Source organism: Hyla sarda, chromosome 2 (assembly GCF_029499605.1).
Source record: "Hyla sarda isolate aHylSar1 chromosome 2, aHylSar1.hap1, whole genome shotgun sequence".
Taxonomy (NCBI): domain Eukaryota; kingdom Metazoa; phylum Chordata; class Amphibia; order Anura; family Hylidae; genus Hyla; species Hyla sarda.
In genome coordinates, this window is record NC_079190.1 from 395,803,286 (window position 1) to 395,824,817 (window position 21,532).

General features: G+C 43.2%; 1 protein-coding gene across 1 annotated transcript in view; it reads right to left on the reverse strand.

The window, feature by feature from the left end:
* Positions 1 to 21,532, reverse strand: part of RTN4RL1 (reticulon 4 receptor like 1) — a 253,674-nt gene that overhangs the window by 65,882 nt on the left and 166,260 nt on the right. The window lies entirely within an intron of this gene.

Sequence of the window (21,532 nt, forward strand, 5' to 3'; positions counted from 1 at the left end):
TTCTTTTTCTACTTATCTATTTATCTTACGTAGAACGTGCTGGAAAGGTCTTCCTAGGACTGTGAAATGTTCTCCAACAAGGAACATTGTTTTGTGCATATTCAATGAGGCAATCACGGAGTAATCATACAAACAGGGTGTTAGGGAAAACATTCTTATATTCCATTTAATTAAGGCCATTAATTAAGGAACATTACAAATACAATCATCATATGTTATGGGCAGGAGGTTCAGTAATGTTCATATATTCTACATAACATGTAGAGCAGATCTAATGAAATCAGACTTCATAGCGTACACATTGTCCCATTTATGCTCCTACACATGATTTTAATGGATGTGATTTACTGGTTAGTCCTGAGCACTATTGAGTCCCAAGTGTTCTGTATGAAGTCGGCTTATAAAAATAAGAGATTGTTACTGTGGGCCTGGTCACAGTACAAAGAGGTACAGATGTGACCATGGTTATCCTAATGAACCAGAGATTATTATTATTTTATTACTATTATTTATTTTTATAGCATCCGTAGTCACCAGTAATTGAGAAGTGATGGTAAAATTAGGTAATTTATCTCAGAAGTGCAGTAAAAATATCTTAAGACATCAAGATGATGCTGGCTACATCTGTACATGAGGCTCGCCAGAATTTTGCACTGTTGCCATTGCTGTATTTATCCCTAGGTCCTGGAGGTCCAGTCCCTTACAAGAAGCAATGAAAGAAAACTCTTTTAAAGGGGTATTCCAAGCACAGACATCTTATCCCCAATCCAAAGAAAAGGGGATAAGATGTCTGATAGCGGGGGACCTGCCGCCCCATCACGCCCCCTCCCATAGACATGAATGGAGGGGGGGTTGGGGGGTGGCGTGACGTCACGTCTCCAGTCCCGGAAACACAGAGGTTTCTGAGACTTGAGCAGAAGCACACCATAGAATGCTGCACGGAGATCGCGGGGCCCCCCACGATCAGACATCTTATCATCTATCCTTTGGATAGGGGATAAGATGTCTATGGCTGGAATTCCTCTTTAAATGCTCATCCTTTATTAGACTTGTCAACACATCTGGCTGAGGAGTAAGAAGGTAGATGGACCACATGGTCAGTCCACACACCTCACATCAGTCTTCAGAGGGAGGGAAGCAAGCAAAGCTCTTTCCTTTAGTATGCAGTACACCAGGAGAAGTTTGACCGGTAGAGCAGAGGACAGAAGAGGCTGCTGTCTCTTGCTCCACCAAAGAGCTGGCTGAACACTGACTGTTAGTATCGAACATTGTAGTGAAAATGTACCTCTTTATAGGGGCTTATTCAGCCTTAGGATAAAGAGGACGGATACTCCCAGGCAGTTAAAATTCCAAACTTTAATGCAAACTCATATTAAAATCGTACAAGTGGAGAAAATAGTGAGAAAAAACAAAAGTAAAAGCACAAACGAAACGCCAACGCATTTCGACCTGTCAACAAGTCTTAATCATGGCTCATGACACAAACACACTGTCAGGTATATATACCTACAGAAATAAATCATGTGACATCCAATCCAAAGAAAAACACGCCTACACAGGGTATCATGACCCGCGGCGAATGCACACCTGATGCTCAAATTAGAAGGCGGTGCACTAGAGTCTCTGTTCAGAACAGATAATAAACTTGTCAATCAATATACACATGCCATCTATTATTCAGCTTTAGCCTTGTTCAGCCTTAGCCTTGTGCAATGTGAGCTGCAAATTTAGCTCTAAATATTACTGCTTTGCCATGAGTTTCATTATAACCTTTTTTTTAATGTTTTCTCCTGTGTACTGTATATTGCTATACAGTGGCATATCTATCATAAAGGCATACCAAAGGGCTTCTGAGGGGCCATGGTAAGTGGGACTAGCACTGAACTACTTTTGCATCAATCTAAATGCAGTTAGCTCCCTCTGGTGGTGGCTTCATGGAGCAAGACTTTAAATATTAAAATGTATGGGGGTGCAGTTGCCCACAACAACCAATCAAATCACTTCTTTCATTTGTCACAAGCATCTTTACAAATGAAAGAAGCGATCTGATATGTTGCTATGGGCAACTTAACCACTCTTCCTCTGCACAGGTTTTGATAAATCTCCCCCTATACTCCTATTCACACGGCAGAAATTGGCACTTTTAGGACAGAATGTGTACTTATTATATGCCAAAATATGTGCCAATTCCACTCTTAAAAAAGCATGATATTATCTTTAACAGGAGTCCACCATTTGATTTGAAAATCTATTTCCATGTGGATTTGCTTTACTGTATTTAGTTAATCTACACCAAAACCATGATGAAATATACAATATGCAGAGTCAAAGTGTGCATTAGAAATCTAAGATTCTGAAGTGATGGATTGTGATTTGCATGAACAGAGGTCATGTAAGAGGGCCTCTTCACAGAGGTACATAGTGGAGTCAAGGCACTATACCCCCTTTGGAGCACTAGCTGGTGATCCTTTTTTTAAGGAGGTGGTGTGATGGAGAGCAGCCAGACACAAAATGAGAGTTTCTTGGTCTTTAATGTGAAATATTAACATTTCAATGGCAAATCAGCTAAAAATCTTACCAGCCTTCAAGCACATCTTGAATGTTTCCAAAACTGTGCTGCTGTCCTTGCTTACTCCTTGGGGCATCAGCCAAATCTACTGTTGTAAATAGTACATCAACGTGACGGTCTCTCGGCCACAATAGAGCAGAAGGAGAACTCATTTGAAGGGTTTCCCTGGGACCCATTGTTCCAGCTAATTATTAGTATCCTCCTCCAAGCACATGGACAACACATGGCTCCAGAGTGGCACAGGACCCAGCCATGAACCCAGGAACCATTTTAACCAACTCCTCAAGTGCAAGCTTGGACAGCAGTTTTACGCAGAACTTGGTATTAATGCTGAGTTCACACAGCATTGCTTCCTTACGGCCACTGCCCATTGGACTACATTTAGACCTCGACCTGCTGGTACACGTTTATTTTGCTGTACTCAGTAGGACAGAATGCCACATTACAGGGAAGTGGTGAAGTGAATTCAGTCCTCAAGACCCAGCAACATTCCAGGTAATTTTAGTTTCATTGGAATAGAACAGGGAAAAATTTTAATCCTCGACTGTTGGTGGGCCTTTAGGACTGGGATGAGGAGACCTGCTAAAGTGTTCAGTAATATGCATTTGTAGTAGAAGAAAATGGTCCCAGTATAGTCACTTTACCTGGTGGTATGGTGCCAGTATAGCCACTATACTCGTGAGGATTGGAGGCAGGACTGTGACATGCGGGAGTATAGGACCCTTGTGCATGACTGAATAGCCGTAGAAGTGTTGTTGGTTGGTCCTCTGTGCAGGTTATCCCCTTAGTGCTTGTTATCCCCCCACCCTCTACACAGTTGTTTTAGTTTTTTTTTTTTCTCTCTCTCTATTACTGCTTTTTTCTTCATTCTTAATTTATTCCTTTTCCTGTTGATTCCCAACTTGGTTGCAGATATTGGCACTATATATTTATGTAAATATGGGATCAGGCCTGGTTAATTTATTGGATAGGAAGTGTCTTTACATGCTTTATTTTGTAAATGCTTGTTTGTTTTTTACTTGGTAGTCACATTCCCTATGTGTTTGTTTGGAGGGTTTGTTTGCTTCTTTCTATTTTGAAAACCGTTAAATTATTTTAAAATAAGAAAATAAGAAAGGAAAAAAAATTTCAGACGACCATGTTTTTCCATTTTATAAAAATAGTTCCTGATGGCCATGTGATGTGACATGCTGGAATTTTTTAGCTGTTTTCGAGCATTCATCATTTTGCAAAATGCTTTGTACTTTAGAAGTTATCTGCTTAAAGGGGTACTCCGGTGGTCAACGTGTGTTTTTCCGTTTTTGACTTACCCAATTTGTTTTGTTTCATTTCTATTCTTGTTGTTTAGCCTACTCTATTTCCGTTCTTTGTTGTCATTTAATCCCCCACTTTGTTTTCCTATCTTTGCTTCTATTTCCTGTTTCTTGCTGTGGTGAAAACTGCAAATCCCAGCATGCCACATGCCTTGCCGGTTCGGGGCGGCTCCTTTTTTTTTTGTTTGTTTGTTCCGCCCTTTACCCATCCTAATATTTTCCCGGGTTAGCCCCCTTCTACACAGCACTCTAATATAATCAGCCTTGGCTGGGATACACTGGCATACACACACAAAAGGGACTACAAATCCCAGCATGTGTCATTCAGAAACCTTCAGTCTGTGGTATAACACCAGCATGCTGCCTCTGTAGTCTCCTGGGGGATGTAGTTGACCACACCTCTGTAGGGCATACACCAGTGTTTCCCAACCAGGGTGCCTCCAGGTGTTGCAAAACTACAACTCCCAGCATGCCCTGACAGCCTTTGGGCATGCTAGGAGTTGTAGTTTTGCCACAGCTGGAGGCACACTGGTTGGGAAACACTGGTGTAACATGATGTGTATGCTGAATAGGCTAGAACAGTGCTTCCCAACCAGTGTACCTCCAGCTGTTGCAAATCTACAACTCCCAGCATGCCCAAAGTCTGTCCAGGCATGCTGGGAGTTGTAGTTTTGCAACAGCTGGAGGCACACTGGTTTGTAAACACTAGCATACACACACAACAGGGACTACAACTCCTAGCATGTGTCATTCAGGAGTGTCCCCCCCCCCCCCCCTTCACATATAGGGGGAGATTTATCAAAACCTGTGCAGAGGAAAACTTGCCCAGTTGCCCATAGCAACCAATCAGCTTGCTGCTTTCATTTTTATGAAGGCCTGTGAAAAATGAAAGAAGCGATCTGATTGGTTGCTATGGGCAACTGGGCAAGTTTTCCTCTGCACAGGTTTTGATAACTCTCCCCCATAGAGATCATTCCCAGTATGAGATTTATTCCCCTGAAGTCCATACATCCCCAGCCCGTGCACCTTCTCATCCTCCCCTTCAGATAACACTTATCTTCTCTGTGAGGTCCTTCTCCTGTGCAGACCTGCGTCCTTAGAATACAGAGCAGGGGGGAGGGGAGGTTAGGAGCTGTGTACTCAGCTGGATGAGATGAGGGGGCGTGGCTTATTTCTCTCATGCAGACAGAGAGAAAAAAAAAAGCTGTGACATCTTGTCCACAACAGACTCAGAACTGTGGACAACAGTAAAAGAAAACCCTCTGAACTACAGAACTTCCTGCCCAACAAACAGGTAAGAAAAACCCACACATGCTGCCAAAACATATAACACACGTATATTGCAAAAAACAAAACTTACAAAGAAGATGCCATATAGTAAAAAAAATTAACCACCGGAGTACCCCTTTAATCTACTGGTAGAGATGAATTTGTTCTGAATTTTGCAAAAAAAAAAATTTGGATTAGAATTAGAGTGGCCAGATATACTCTGTCCACCTGGTTGCTAGGTACCTGGAAGGGATCTGTTAGTGAGCAAGAGGCATATGGCCTATTGTAGGGCACTACAGAAACCATAAAAAGAGCAAGGACTCCTGTCATTTTAACTAAAGTCCCTTCTCCTATACAGTAAACTGTGCTACACATTACTGTATGTACTGTATGCATGCTATGCATCACCACTTAAAGGAAAACGGTCACCTGTGCACCTGCACTATAATCCGATACTACGGGTTATGGTGTGGGTGAACAGGAGACCGATGCGGGGTCTCAGACTGCTATACGTACCTGCAGTCCAGAATCCCGATCCTCCAAAGGTCCCCCTTCTTCCTGTGCTTACTTGCGCACTGAGGCGGTCCTGCCGGCTAGATTCAAAGAAGTACTCTGCCCCTAGACATCTTATCCCCTATCCAAGGATAGGGGATAAGATGTCTGATCGCAGGGGTCCCACTGCTGGGGACCCCCGCAATCTCTCCTGCAGCCCTTCCGAGTCATCAGCTCTCTGGAGCTAGGTTTGCTCCGTGGCTTATGACTCACGATACAGGGAATGGCAGTTCATGATGTCATGGCTCCGCCCCCTCATGACATCACACCCCATCCTCTTAATGCAAGTCTATGTTACCACACCCCCTCATCCCATAGACTTGCATTAAGGGGGCGGGGCGTGACATCATGAGGTTGCGTAATCATGATGTCACGAACCGCCAGCCCCTCTAATCAGCCACGGAGCAAACTTAGCTCCAGAGAGCTGATGACTCAGGGGGGATGCAGAAGAGATCACGGGGGGTCCCCAGCAGCGGGACCCCTGCAATCAGACATCTTATTCCCTATCCTTGGATAGGGGATAAGATGTCTAGGGGCGGAGTACCCCTTTAAATATTCAAAAGCACCGGCGCATCACCGGTCACGTGTGCGCTCGGTAGGCATGAGCGCTCACGTGACCGGTGATGTGCCAGCGCTTATGAATATTTAAATCTAGCTGGCAGGACTGCCTCAGTGCGCTAGTGAGCGCAGGAAGAAGGGGAACCTTTGGAGTATCCTGGTTCTGGACTGCAGGTAGGTATAGCAGTCCGAGACTCCGCATCGGTCTCCTGTTCACCCGCATACATCGGGTTATAGTGTGGGTGAAAAGGTGACTGTTTTCCTTTAAAGGGTACTCCACCCCTAGACATCTTATCCCCTATCCAAAGGATAGGGATAAGATATCTGATCATGGGGGTCCTGCAGCTCGTTTAGAAAGCGGGGGTCCCGCAGCTCGTTTAGAACGCTGGATGCGGGTGGCGGGGTTGTGACATCACGGCCATGCCTCTTGTGACATGACACCACACCCCCTCAATGCAAGTCTATGCAAATGTTCCGAACGCTTGGGCAGCAGAGTACCCCTTTAACTCCCTACACTTCATGAGCCAAGAGCTCTGCACCTGAGCCAGGGATTGTATGTCTAAATCTAAAATGGCTGTCGAAACAAATTTTACACCCAATTCTGGCTAAACATCCAAAATGAATCTTGGGAGGTTCGCTAATTTTAGTCTGGCATGTTGTTGGGGAAACAATTGATCGTTCACATTCCAGTTGATAATAATCTTGTGTTTAATAATAAGATAATGTCCTTGTGTGTATGGATAACTTTACTCTTCTTCTGGACATTTCCATTATAGAGTTGATGGGATCACTGAATAAAACAGTGCACTGTGCTTTCTGTGTGCAGCGCTGCGGATCTTACACAAATAAATAGTAACTATTATGAATGCAGACCTGACATGTACAGGCAAATGATCACAATCCCATTCTAAGGTACTGCTGTCACCATAAACCATATTGCAGAATGTCTGCAGCACAGATAGGTCTGATGCACACGTGAAACTAAAAGATGTCACTTGTCTGCAGGTTTCCAAGGCACCGGTGTGAGAATGTAACCTTGGTTAGTCAGGACATGTAGTCTGAACAAAATAATAAATGACTGCCCTGTTGGCTATCACCTTCCGTGTCCTCGGATAGCATTGTTAATTACATAGGCGGCCCTATCATGCTAACATCCCCTCCTGTCTCTCCTATCCACCCCTGCTTCTCGTTTTGTCCTTGTTTAAATTCTGTCACACCTGGAGTACTAGACAGTTCCCTTCTCCTTGTCTTGTGTTGGCAGCTCTCGTGTCTTCCATCTTCTCCTCGGCAGCCCCCTCCCTCTCCTATTACATAAGCTGTCACATACAGGTGTTTCATGCAACTCCTCCTTGCAGCAGCCTCTCCACTTAGGTAAACATCAGCGCTCACATCGCCCCAGGAGAGTTTCAGTGCCCTGGGAGATTCCTTTGCTCGGTGTCTGGAGCGAAGAGACAGCATGATCATAAATAGTTTTGCCGTTACCCGTGCCATCAGTTCTCTCTTTATAACATGCGATGACACTCACCACTAGGAAAGATCTCAATATAAAGACCATGGGCAACGACTGCTTGAAATCTGTGATTCAATCAAAGGATGAAGTTCTAATGATAGGGGAATATGAGCTGAATACGTTGTGTCCTTCCTCTTTGTGTTTTTGTTATTCTATACCTTTTATTCCTATACGTTGACATGGTATGACATGTACCCACCAATAACTCTACAACAATTAGCTGTAAACTTTGCAGTGTAGTCCAGGGCCTATGTCTGTTATGTTGAGAAACTCATAGCCGAATGGAGTGGGGTAATATCATATATAATCTTTTCTTACAATAAGGCTTTTTGTTCGCACTTGCCGTTGCATCATTGTTTCCGCATATAACACAAACAGCGATGCACTACCCTATCAGTCACATGATTAATACCATTGACGCCAAAAGGACTCTATGAAAGGGGTATTCCACTGGCCAGCGTTCAGAAGTAAATATTCCGAACGTTGTTTTTGCGCTACGGTAGTCGACCTCGTCCCTCGTGACATCACGGCCACAAACCCTCAATGCAAATCTATGGGAGGGGGCGTGCCGGCTGTCATGTCCCCTCCCATAGACTTGCACAGAGGGGGCAAGGCTGTGATGTCACGAGGGGATTGGCCAACCACCGTAGTGCGAAAACAGCGTTCGGAACATTTACTTCCGAATGCTGGCCAGTGGAGTACCCCTTTAAAGGGGTTGTCCAGGATTAGAAAGACAGAACTGACTTCTTCAAACATCCTCACCCATGTCCTCAGGTTTGTGGTATTGCATCTCACTTCCATTGAAATGAATGGAATCAAGTTATAATCCCACACACAACCTGAGAACAGGTGTGGTGATGTTTTAGGAAGAAATTAGCTCAGTTTCTCTATTCCAGGATAACACTTTTAGGAGCTGTTAGGGTAAGTTATGGTACATGCAAATCTGTCAGGACTGTCTCCAGCAGTGTGACCATAGCCTGCAAGACCAGACTTATACTATTATATAGTTTGGATATCATACTTGTAAAAATGTATTTGTTAAGAAAAAAAATATATAAATGTAAAATAGATAGAAAGACAGATAATGATAAGTTCTTCCTTTTAATAGCACCCACATATTCCACAGTGCTGTATACAGCTTGTCATTACTCTGGTCCTGTCCCCATTGGGGTTCACAATTTAAATTTACCTAGCGGTATGCTTTGGAGTGTGGGAGGAAACCTACGCAAGACAGGGAGAGCTTACAAACCCCATGCAGATGTTTTCCTTGGTGGGATTCAAACCCAGGACCCCCGCAATGCAAGGTCACAGTGCTAACCACTGATCCACCATGCTGCCCAGAAAGATAGGACCCAGGGTGTAACAAGTAGCAATGAGGCCCCACTGCAAAATTTGGAATTGGCTTTACTTTGCTATGACCAGCAACTACATTCAGAACATGAAAGGATAATGGAAGGTTCAGAAGTAACGTATGGGGCAGAGACCTCAGACTCACCAGATTCCCTGGTCCTGTAGGTACTAAATAACGATGCACACAGCACCAGTCTGGCAAATGTACAGCGAGTGGCAAAACATACGGTACAATGTATGCATCGCCACACATGAACACTGGATCACACCCAGCGTTGAGAAATGGGCATGCTGTGGATTTTAAAATCTGCCCCACTGGTCACTTCCACATCATGTTGGTATATTTAAACACCCACTTAAATGGGAACTTTTTCAAATTAATTGGTGTCAGAAAGTTAAACAGATTTGTAAATGACACTTCCAAATGTAGAGAAAAAGACAGCTCCGGCACAGCTCAGTGACACAGTCCAATGGTCCTGATATAAAGTGTCCGGTGAGTGTGGACTGTGTCAAGTATAGGTGGTGCTGCACGTGGTGATAGTATCAATATCAAACCTTCTCCAAAAGAACAAAGAAATGGAGCACTCACCTCCAAATTGCGGACACAGATGCAACTTTTATTGAGACTCACAGATTACAGGACACATGAGGACATCAGAGGGAGGGCAGGTAGATGGAAGACACAAGCGGGGGGTATTCTCACATGACAGCGGGCGACAGCACTGTATCGCGCCTTCGCGTTTTGTCAGGCCCCTTGTGACACAAGGGGCCTGACGAAGCGCGAAGGGGCGATACAGTGCTGTCGCCCGCTGTGATGTGAGAATACCCCCCGCTTGTGTCTTCCATCTACCTGCCCTCCCTCTGATGTCCTCATGTGTCCTGTAATCTGTGAGTCTCAATAAAAGTTGCATCTGTGTCCACAATTTGGAGGTAAGTGCTCCGTTTCTTTGTTCTTTTGGAGAAGGTTAGATTTGTAAATGACTTCTGTTTAAAAATCTTAACCCTTTCAGTACTTATCAGCTGCTGTATGCTCCAGAGGAAGTTGTATAGTTCTTTTCTGTCTGACCACAGTGCTCTCTGCTGACAACTCTGTCCATGTTGGGAACTGTCCAGAGCAGGAAGGGTTTGCTGTGGGGATTTGCTCCTACTGTGGACAGTTCCTGACATGGACAGAAGTGTCAGCAGAGAGCACTGTGGTCAGAGTAGAAAGAACTACACAACTTCCTTCCTGAAACACACAGCAGCTGATAAGTACTGGAAGGGTTAAGATGTTTTTAAATAGAAGTAATTCACAAATGGGTATAACTTTCTGGCCCCAGTTGATTTGGGAATATTTTTTTCATCCAGACTATCCCTTTAATATTTGGTAACTATAACTGATCAGTCTTATTGAAGAACAGTACTTGCTCAGGCCTTGGAATAGAGGGAGCACAAAATCTATTATTATAGTAATATAGTTTCATATTTGTAATAATCCATCTAAACTTGATTGCAACTTGTATCTTAATTTCTACAACTATTTTCTGCATAAACACGCAGCCTAAAAATCTTACCTTAGTATTTCTTTATAAACACAAATTCCACTAGACGCCTTCCCTGTCTCAGTTTAAATTGCACCATCATATTATGCCAGTGTCTATGGCAGTGTATTCCAACCTTTTTCAGCTCGGGGAACCCGTTGGAAAAAAAAAAAAATTGCGGGGAAAGTCGCAATGCACTGTACAACATCAATTTATATGTGGGTATGTAGATTACAGTGCTTCTTTATACAGCAACTCACACGTGACAGCTTCTAAATTCAGCATCTTTTCCTTCCCTTCTCCATCTGGTCCGCGCCATCATAACTATTTCTTCCAGCCACAATTCTTCACCGTTAAACCTGCAAAACAAAACTATTAGGCTCCACACTTTACTAGCATCAGTCTCCAGATTCCCCTTTTAGAAGTGAGGAAGAATACAGGGGCATATAGGTGTAAAGGGGTAACAGGGGGTGCAGAAAGGTGTACTTGGGTGACAAGTGTGTAGAGGTGTGTACATGGTTGACAGAGGGGTGTAGAGGAGTCTACATGGGTGACAGAGGGTGTAGATGAGTGTACATGGGTGACAGGGGTGTAGAGGAGTGTACATGGGTGACAGCGGATGTACAGAGGTGACAGAGGGTACAGGGTGACAGAGGGGTGTAGAAGAGTGTGCATGGGGTGTAGGGGTTAAAGAGGGGTGGACAGGAGTGACAAGGTGGTAACAGAAGTGGACGGGGTGACAAGGTGGTAACAGAGGGGTGGACAGGGGTGACAAAGGGACAGAGTGGTGAATGGTTGGGATTGGACATTGGTGATAGGGGGCTAGATGGGGGGGTGAACATGGGTGATGGGCGGCCAAGGTGGACACGGATGACAGGAAAGTGGATAAGGGTCAAATGGGGTTACAGAGGGGTGACATGGTGGTAACAGAGAGGTGGACAGGGGTGAATAGTGGGTGTTGGACATTGGTGATAGGGGGGTAGATTGGGGGGTGGTTAGAGGGGTGGTGAACATGGGTGACAGGAGCAGACAAGTTGGACATATATGACAGAAAAGTGGACAAGGGTGAAAGGGGGTAACAGAGGGGTGACAAAGGGGTGACAAGGTGACAACAGAGGGGTGACAGGGGTGACAAAGGGACAGAGGGGTGGTGAACATGGGTGACAGGGGCGGACAAGGTGAACATGGATGACAGGAAAGTGGACAAGGTTGAAAGGGGGTAACAGAGGGGTGAACAGGGATGACAAAGGGACAGAGGGGTGAATAGTGGGGGTTGGATATTTGTGATAGGGGGTAGTTTGGGGGATAGTCAGAGGTGTGGTGAACATGGGTGACAGGGGCAGACAAGGTGGACATGGATGACAGAAAAGTGGACAAGCGTGAAAGGGGGTAACAGGAGTGACAAAAGGGGGTGGACAGGGGTCACAGAGGGGAGAGGGTGCACTACCTTAATTAAGCTGAGCTGAGCCGTCCTTCTGTGGGAGGCCGGGTAACATCAGGGGGGCTGGGTAACATCAGACGGGCCGGGTAACATCAGGCCGGCCGGGTAACATCAGGCCAGCTGGCCGGGTAACATCAGGCTGGCCGGAACAATCTGGAGGTCCGGGAACAATCTGGTGCACTCTCCCCATTGCATTCAACCTCTCCCGGCCTGCACGCCTGTGACTCACTTACGGCGCTGCAGGGGGAGGGGGACGCTGTGTGCGCAGTGCGCACATACACGTAATGCGCAGTGCGCACATACACGTAGTGCGCACATATACATAATGCAGGCTGGGGCGGGAGACTTTACACAAAAAATATATAAATAAAAATTTGCCTGCTGGAGCCCGCAGAACTCCCAGCAGTTCTCGACGGAAACCAAGGTTTCGGGGAACCCCGGTTGGGAATCACTAGTCTATGGTCTCAACTCACATAAACCGCAATAAAGCTCACCGTAACTATTACACAGAAGGAACTGCTTAGGTACCTTAAAGCTGCTGAGGAAAAGTCCTATGGAGGACTTGAAATGCGTCCAGCTCCACGATTATTGACGCATTATCCAGCCTCTATATAGGAATACAGACATTGCGCACATACGGCATCCGCTGAGCTCTAATAGTTTATGCGCATGGCCACGAGGACGCCACATACCCTCTGACCGCATCGGGGAACACACTCTCAGCCTTCTAAGATCGGACTATTTATCACTGCTGTAATATTTGAGACAGCCGAGTCTCTAACAGCATATGCTACACATAACAACACCAGAATCCTGACCATCATCTCCGCGTAGTCTACGCAAATCGTTAAAATCTACGGTCCACAGAAACGCTGTAGTCCCCTCCATTGAAGCCCACCATTACTCCTGTGAGACAGTCTCTAAGCGGCGATCCTGATTCAGCTCTACTGTACTGCAAGTATACTTTACTAAACATTGCTACTATTTGCTACGTTGCTACACTGCTAGTATACCAGTCATTGCTGCTACTGTTACCATGTACTAACGGCTACATTAATACCAATGGATACTATTCATTCTACAGGGTGGGCCATTTATATGCATATGCCTTAATAAAATGGGAATGGTTGGTGATATTAACTTCCTGTTTGTGGCACATTAGTATATGTGAGGGGGGGAAACGTTTCAAGATGGGTGGTGACCATGGCGGCCATTTCGAAGTCGGCCATTTTGAATCCAACTTTTGTTTTTTCAATAGGAAGAGGATCATGTGACACATCAAACTTATTGGGAATTTCACAAGAAAAACAATGATGTGCTTGGTTTTAACTTTATTCTTTCATGAGTTATTAACAAGTTTCTGACCACTTATAAAATGTGTTCAATGTGCTTCCCATTGTTTTGGATTGCCAATGCAACCCTCTTCTCCCACTCTTGACACACTGATAGCAACACCGCAGGAGAAATGCTAGCACAGGCTTCCAGTATCCGTAGTTTCAGGTGCTGCACATCTCGCATCTTCACAGCATAGACAATTGCCTTCAGATGACCCCAAAGATAAAAGTCTAAGGGAGTCAGATCGGGAGACCTTGGGGGCCATTCAACTGGCCCACGACGACCAATCCACTTTCCAGGATACTGTTCATCTAGGAATGCTCGGACCTGACACCCATAATGTGGTGGTCACCATCTTGCTGGAAAAACTAAGGGAACGTGCCAGCTTCAGTGCATAAAGAGGGAAACACATCATCATGTAGCAATTTCGCATATCCAGTGGCCTACATGATGATGTGTTTCCCCCCTCATATATATGTGCCACAAACAGGAAGTTAATATCACCAGCCATTCCCATTTTATTAAGGTGTATCCATCATATAAATGGCCCACCCTGTACAATGCCCAGCATGCCCTGACAGCCGAAGGCAACAGCTAGACAACAGGTAGACATACTGTTTGGAAAACACTACTTTTTCAAGAGTTGCTTAGTCTTTTCAAGGGTTGCTTAGTCTTTTTCAGGGTTGCTCAGTCTTTTTCAAGGGTTGCTTAGTTTTTTTCAAGGGTTGCTGAGTCATTTTCTGGGGTTGCTTAGTCTCTTTATATGGTTATTAGTCTATTTTTAAGGGTTGCTTAGTCTTTTTTAAAGTTAAAGGGGTACTTGGTGCCAGCATTTGGAACATTTAGTTCCATATGCTGTGTGCATGCTGCAGGGATTGGCCACGCCCCTAGTGATGTCATGCCATGCCCCCTCAATGCAAGTCTATTGGAGAGCGCACACAGCATTTGGAACTAAATGTTCCAAACGCTGGCCAGTGAAGTACCCCTTTAAGTGATGCTTAGTCTTTATTTGCAGAACCACATCCACACCCTTGTCAGCATACTACTTCTTCAGATGCAGACCTAGCGTTTAGGTTTTTTTGAATAGCATAACTGCAACGTACAGTCATGTTACTGGTGCAGTTAGGTGACTGATGCTTTGTAAAACATATCGGATAGGTTGATGTTTTTAATTTTGGGATTTTTAAGGGTTTCCATGGCAACCAAATGCCTTTGAGGGTTTTTAAGAAACATTACCGTCACTCTTTTCGCCATAAAGCTGCCTGCGTGGAACCATTTGTATGACAATGGAAGAGATTGACGAACAGCGAAAAGCAAGTCTATTTAATAATAGAAATGAGAATATTTGTTTACACGGCTGTAATCGAGTCGATATCATTCCCAATTAAGCCTAGGGGAACTGTAGATGAGAACCGTACTAGACACTATAGGTAACAGCTAAAAAGGTGTCTTCCATCACGCAGATCCCACAACCATCTATCGCCTAACCTTAGCAGTGCCGTCCGCATTGTATTACATCACCATGGGCAGTGGTAGGCACAGGAAATGTGTCCTGTTTTCCCTTAAGAATTATAACTTAATTATATAGAGGAAATTTGCATTCACAAATTAAAAAATGCAGCATTAATATTAATGTACAACCACTTTGGGAAAATGTCAAATAATAAAGTGCAACATTTCATCCAATCTTCATTCTTCTCTACTGGGAGGAGGTGTTAGCATTAAATTCCTCCGTCTACCTACATAGGGAAATCTATACAGAGGGGAGCACAGGGATCGCAAGTGCTGAATGGTCAAATCTAATACGGCAGTGAAAAGTTGGATTTTAATAGGAAAAATAATGACATGGCTCCATTTATGCAAATTACCTAGTATGGTCTATATTTTATTAGTTGATATCATTTAGGATTATAGGTGGGCTGCGTAGAATAAGCACCGACTTTTCAATTAAATGGGGTTTAAAAAAATTAGCGGGGGGCATGGACTGAGTAGGAAAATCTAAAAATATATACAATAGAATAAGAAAGAAGTCGGCGACTCACCGGAGCTGATTTTCAAGCAGTTTCTTCTTTATTGGTACTCACATACATGGGGAGAGAAAGACGTACAGGGGGTACAGCTGTCTGGCTACGGGACCGTTTCACATGTTCTACATGCTTCGTCTGGCCATAGGCCAGACGAAGCATGTAGAACATGTGAAACGGTCCCGTAGTCAGACAGCTGTACCCCCTGTACGTCTTTCTCTCCCCATGTATGTGAGTACCAATAAAGAAGAAACTGCTTGAAAATCAGCTCCGGTGAGTCGCCGACTTCTTTCTTTTTCTATTGTTATAAGACTACAGTTTCACGTTCAGTCAGAGCACCACCAAGGTTTCACAGAAGCAGCCCAACCAGCAGCCCAATCAGCTCCGGTGAGTCGCCGACTTCTTTCTTATTCTATTGTTATAAGACTACAGTTTCACGTTCAGTCAGAGCACCACCAACCAAGGTTTCACAGAAGCAGCCCAACCAGCTACCCTTTTTCCACTTGTGCTAAAAATATATACATTACAGTGGTCCCTCAAGTTACAATATTAATTGGTTCCATGACGACCATTGTATGTTAAAACCATTGTATGTTGTGACCATAACGTTTTGGAAACCTGGTAATTAGTTCTGAAGCCACCAAAATGTCATCCAAAAATAGGAAAAAAGTGAGGTTTAAAGAAAAATAAGTAGATAACTAATACAGATAAAGCAAATCCTTACATATAAAAGTAAGAAAGATCTGCTGGGAGCAATGTCCTAAAAAAGTAAAATGGAGCTGCCCTTACCTGGTGTACAAAGGAGTAGTGTTGAGCGGCATAGGCCATATTCGAATTCGCGAATATTCACGAATATATGGATGAATATTCGTCATATATTCGCGAATATTCGCATATTCGTAATATTCTCGATTTATTTTCGCATATGCGTAACTTCGCGCATGCGAAAATTAACATATGCGAAAATTAGCATATACATTAATTAACATAAGCAAATATTCGCATATGCGAAAATGTACATATACAAATTTTCGCATATGCGAAAATTTGCACACCGGTCTCACACAGTAGTATTAGAGCCTTCTTTACACCACACAAGCTGGAAGCAGAAAGGGATGATCACTGTGATGTTTACTGTGAAAAAAAAAAAAAGAAAGAAAAAAAAAAACGAATATTCGTAATTACGAATATATAGTGCTATATTCGCGAATATTCCAAACGCTGGCCAGTGAAGTACCCCTTTAAGTGATGCTTAGTCTTTATTTGCAGAACCACATCCACACCCTTGTCAGCATACTACTTCTTCAGATGCAGACCTAGCGTTTAGGTTTTTTTGAATAGCATAACTGCAACGTACAGTCATGTTACTGGTGCAGTTAGGTGACTGATGCTTTGTAAAACATATCGGATAGGTTGATGTTTTTAATTTTGGGATTTTTAAGGGTTTCCATGGCAACCAAATGCCTTTGAGGGTTTTTAAGAAACATTACCGTCACTCTTTTCGCCATAAAGCTGCCTGCGTGGAACCATTTGTATGACAATGGAAGAGATTGACGAACAGCGAAAAGCAAGTCTATTTAATAATAGAAATTAGAATATTTGTTTACACGGCTGTAATCGAGTCGATATCATTCCCAATTAAGCCTAGGGGAACTGTAGATGAGAACCGTACTAGACACTATAGGTAACAGCTAAAAAGGTGTCTTCCATCACGCAGATCCCACAACCATCTATCGCCTAACCTTAGCAGTGCCGTCCGCATTGTATTACATCACCATGGGCAGTGGTAGGCACAGGAAATGTGTCCTGTTTTCCCTTAAGAATTATAACTTAATTATATAGAGGAAATTTGCATTCACAAATTAAAAAATGCAGCATTAATATTAATGTACAACCACTTTGGGAAAATGTCAAATAATAAAGTGCAACATTTCATCCAATCTTCATTCTTCTCTACTGGGAGGAGGTGTTAGCATTAAATTCCTCCGTCTACCTACATAGGGAAATCTATACAGAGGGGAGCACAGGGATCGCAAGTGCTGAATGGTCAAATCTAATACGGCAGTGAAAAGTTGGATTTTAATAGGAAAAATAATGACATGGCTCCATTTATGCAAATTACCTAGTATGGTCTATATTTTATTAGTTGATATCATTTAGGATTATAGGTGGGCTGCGTAGAATAAGCACCGACTTTTCAATTAAATGGGGTTTAAAAAAATTGGCGGGGGGCATGGACTGAGTAGGAAAATCTAAAAATATATACAATAGAATAAGAAAGAAGTCGGCGACTCACCGGAGCTGATTTTCAAGCAGTTTCTTCTTTATTGGTACTCACATACATGGGGAGAGAAAGACGTACAGGGGGTACAGCTGTCTGGCTACGGGACCGTTTCACATGTTCTACATGCTTCGTCTGGCCATAGGCCAGACGAAGCATGTAGAACATGTGAAACGGTCCCGTAGTCAGACAGCTGTACCCCCTGTACGTCTTTCTCTCCCCATGTATGTGAGTACCAATAAAGAAGAAACTGCTTGAAAATCAGCTCCGGTGAGTCGCCGACTTCTTTCTTTTTCTATTGTTATAAGACTACAGTTTCACGTTCAGTCAGAGCACCACCAAGGTTTCACAGAAGCAGCCCAACCAGCAGCCCAATCAGCTCCGGTGAGTCGCCGACTTCTTTCTTATTCTATTGTTATAAGACTACAGTTTCACGTTCAGTCAGAGCACCACCAACCAAGGTTTCACAGAAGCAGCCCAACCAGCTACCCTTTTTCCACTTGTGCTAAAAATATATACATTACAGTGGTCCCTCAAGTTACAATATTAATTGGTTCCATGACGACCATTGTATGTTAAAACCATTGTATGTTGTGACCATAACGTTTTGGAAACCTGGTAATTAGTTCTGAAGCCACCAAAATGTCATCCAAAAATAGGAAAAAAGTGAGGTTTAAAGAAAAATAAGTAGATAACTAATACAGATAAAGCAAATCCTTACATATAAAAGTAAGAAAGATCTGCTGGGAGCAATGTCCTAAAAAAGTAAAATGGAGCTGCCCTTACCTGGTGTACAAAGGAGTAGTGTTGAGCGGCATAGGCCATATTCGAATTCGCGAATATTCACGAATATATGGATGAATATTCGTCATATATTCGCGAATATTCGCATATTCGTAATATTCTCGATTTATTTTCGCATATGCGTAACTTCGCGCATGCGAAAATTAACATATGCGAAAATTAGCATATACATTAATTAACATAAGCAAATATTCGCATATGCGAAAATGTACATATACAAATTTTCGCATATGCGAAAATTTGCACACCGGTCTCACACAGTAGTATTAGAGCCTTCTTTACACCACACAAGCTGGAAGCAGAAAGGGATGATCACTGTGATGTTTACTGTGAAAAAAAAAAAAAGAAAGAAAAAAAAAAACGAATATTCGTAATTACGAATATATAGTGCTATATTCGCGAATATTCGCGAATTCACGAATATGCGATATTCGCGAATAAAATTGCGAATATTCGCGAGCAACACTACAAAGGAGCAGGTAACCGTGCCACTGGTAAAGAGTAGTACAGAATATGTTATACCTCCCTGTACTGTAGGGAGGCGCTACCAGACAGGAATTCAGTGCATGCACTTCAGTAATACAGGTGTTTAACCAGTAAATACCCATTCTGATTGGTCAGTTCTTCCTGCCATTGACACATTTCACAGATCTGGACTGTCCGTAGCATTGTATATTGTGTCTGGTTTCAAGTTACAATGGTCCAGAAAAGATCATTGTATGTTGAAATTATTGTATGTTGAGGCCATTGTAAGTTGAGGGATCACTGTACTTACTTATCTGTTAACTCTTGGTTCAGCTCCAGAATTATCAGAAGAAGTGCGCCAGTGCATGGAATTCTGCAACCAGTTACTGGCATCAGTAGTCACGGGCAGTGACAAGCGCTATCCTATTTATGCCTTCTGTGTCACTGGGGAACTTCTGTCTGGAACCCCTAAACAGCAGTTGATGCTGCACAAGGAGAAACTGGGTTCACAGAATTCTGTTTTGAAATTTCACAATGAACACCACAGAATTTCAGCGGCAGTAATTGCGACACCAAAAGAATGGACATCCATTCTGTAGGCAGAATCTTCTCTGCAGACATTGGCCCTGATTTGCTAAGAGTGGAGTGTAGTTTTCTTTGTGGGTTTTAATTCCCTACAATTTTTTCCCACAGTATTTACTAATGTTTCCCTATATTTCCTCAGGTCAAATCCATTACATATACTGTGGAAACCTTAGTAAATATGTTGGGTTTTTGCGACGGGATATGCCCACTTTCCTGGAACCACACCCACTTTTCCCATCTGCCACGCCCCTTTTTGGTCTCTCCCAGTAAAATAGAGAGGTAGTCTGCTTTTTTTTTTTTCATTTCTGGTGCAAATTCTGGCGCACTTTCCAGGGCAGACAGAAATTTTGGCGCACAACCCAACAATACATGTCAGGTTCTCAATAGTAAATCAGGGCCCTTGTCCGCACAGTCCTAGCGCATACTGATTCAGTTGGCGCTGGCCACAATCGGAAGCTCCGTATGGAAGTTTTCTGTCCGGAGCTTCGTAAGTGTGAATCCAGCCTAAGTATAGATTTTATTCCCTCCTAATTCCTGCATTCATTTGCTAAACTTGGAAAACCGCTTCAAAGTAGTTGTCCAGGAGTACAAAAAACATGGCTCCTTTCTACAAAGATAGTTTCACACCTGTGCCCAGGTTGTTTGTAGCATGGCATCTCAAGAAAGCAGTCATGATTTTATAATCCTGTACAACTCCTATAACGGTGCAGTGTCTCAGCACAAGTGTTTTTCCGTATGGTTTGATGAAGGATCAGCTCCCTTTTTCGTATGTAAAAAGTATTGTACTGTTGTCAAATTGTACTTTTTATATGTTACCAAGTAATAACAGAAAGTAAAATGGAGTTAAACCCATCCACTTACATGCATTTACATTCACATTCACTTTCTGCTTCTCTGCTGCCACCTCTGGTGAACAGCATTACTGCTGTTAACTTTTTAGTATTCTCTAGTATTCTCCTGAATCTACCAGTATTCCAGTGTCCATGAACAAATCTGTGCCTTTGTGGCCCTCCAGTCGGCCCCCTCCCATAGACTTGCATTGAGGGGGTGCGGCCGTGATGTCACTAGCCTCCGGCACAGCATCCGGCGCTCTAATCCTTTGGATAGGGAATAAAATGTCTAAGGGCAGAGTACCCCTTTAAGGAATATTCCCACTACAGCTCCTATGCACTTTTACATGTCTTTACAGTTACATGTTGCGTGTGTGTTTAGCCTTTATTACAATACAGATCTTCAAAGCATGTAGACAGAAATTTCAGGGTATTTAAAATGCAAAACCCACTGGTGAATACTAAATAATGCAAAAACATAAAAAGCATATCTTTGTTCTTCATGTTGTATGTGTTGTGTTTTCTTCCTTTATTAGTAAATTGGCCTCTGGATGACCATGTTAAAGGGGTATTCCGGCGCTAAGACATCTTATCCCCTATCCAAAGCATAGGGAATAAGATGCCTGATCACGGGGGGTCCCACCGCTCATCCCCAGCGGCGGGACCCCCCACGATCAGGCATCTTATCCCCTATCCTTTGGATAGGGGATAAGATGTCTTAGTGCCGGAGTACCCCTTTAAGCAGTTGTGAAGTTTTCTCCTCCCCTTTTAATCTCTTTTGAAGAACATACTGTTATATTATATTATCTAGGTTTTTAAGTTTTTGTATAATTTTCTTACCTTTGTAAAATGTTGTAAAAATGATTTTATAACAAGATAGAAGACTCACATTATGCTAAATTCTTTCTTTACTGAATTGATAGCAGCAAACAAAGAGTTAATAAACAGTTAACAAGAAAAAAGTTGAAGCAGTACATTAAGTCCAGAATTTAATCATTAATGGTACAGTCCAGGTGAATATAAGGACCCCTCAGGGGAAGCCCCTCCTCTTTCTTTGCTGCAAATGGTTAAGATAAGTACAGTATGTTTGCTCTCTCTCTCTCTCTCTCTCTCTCTCTCTCTCTCT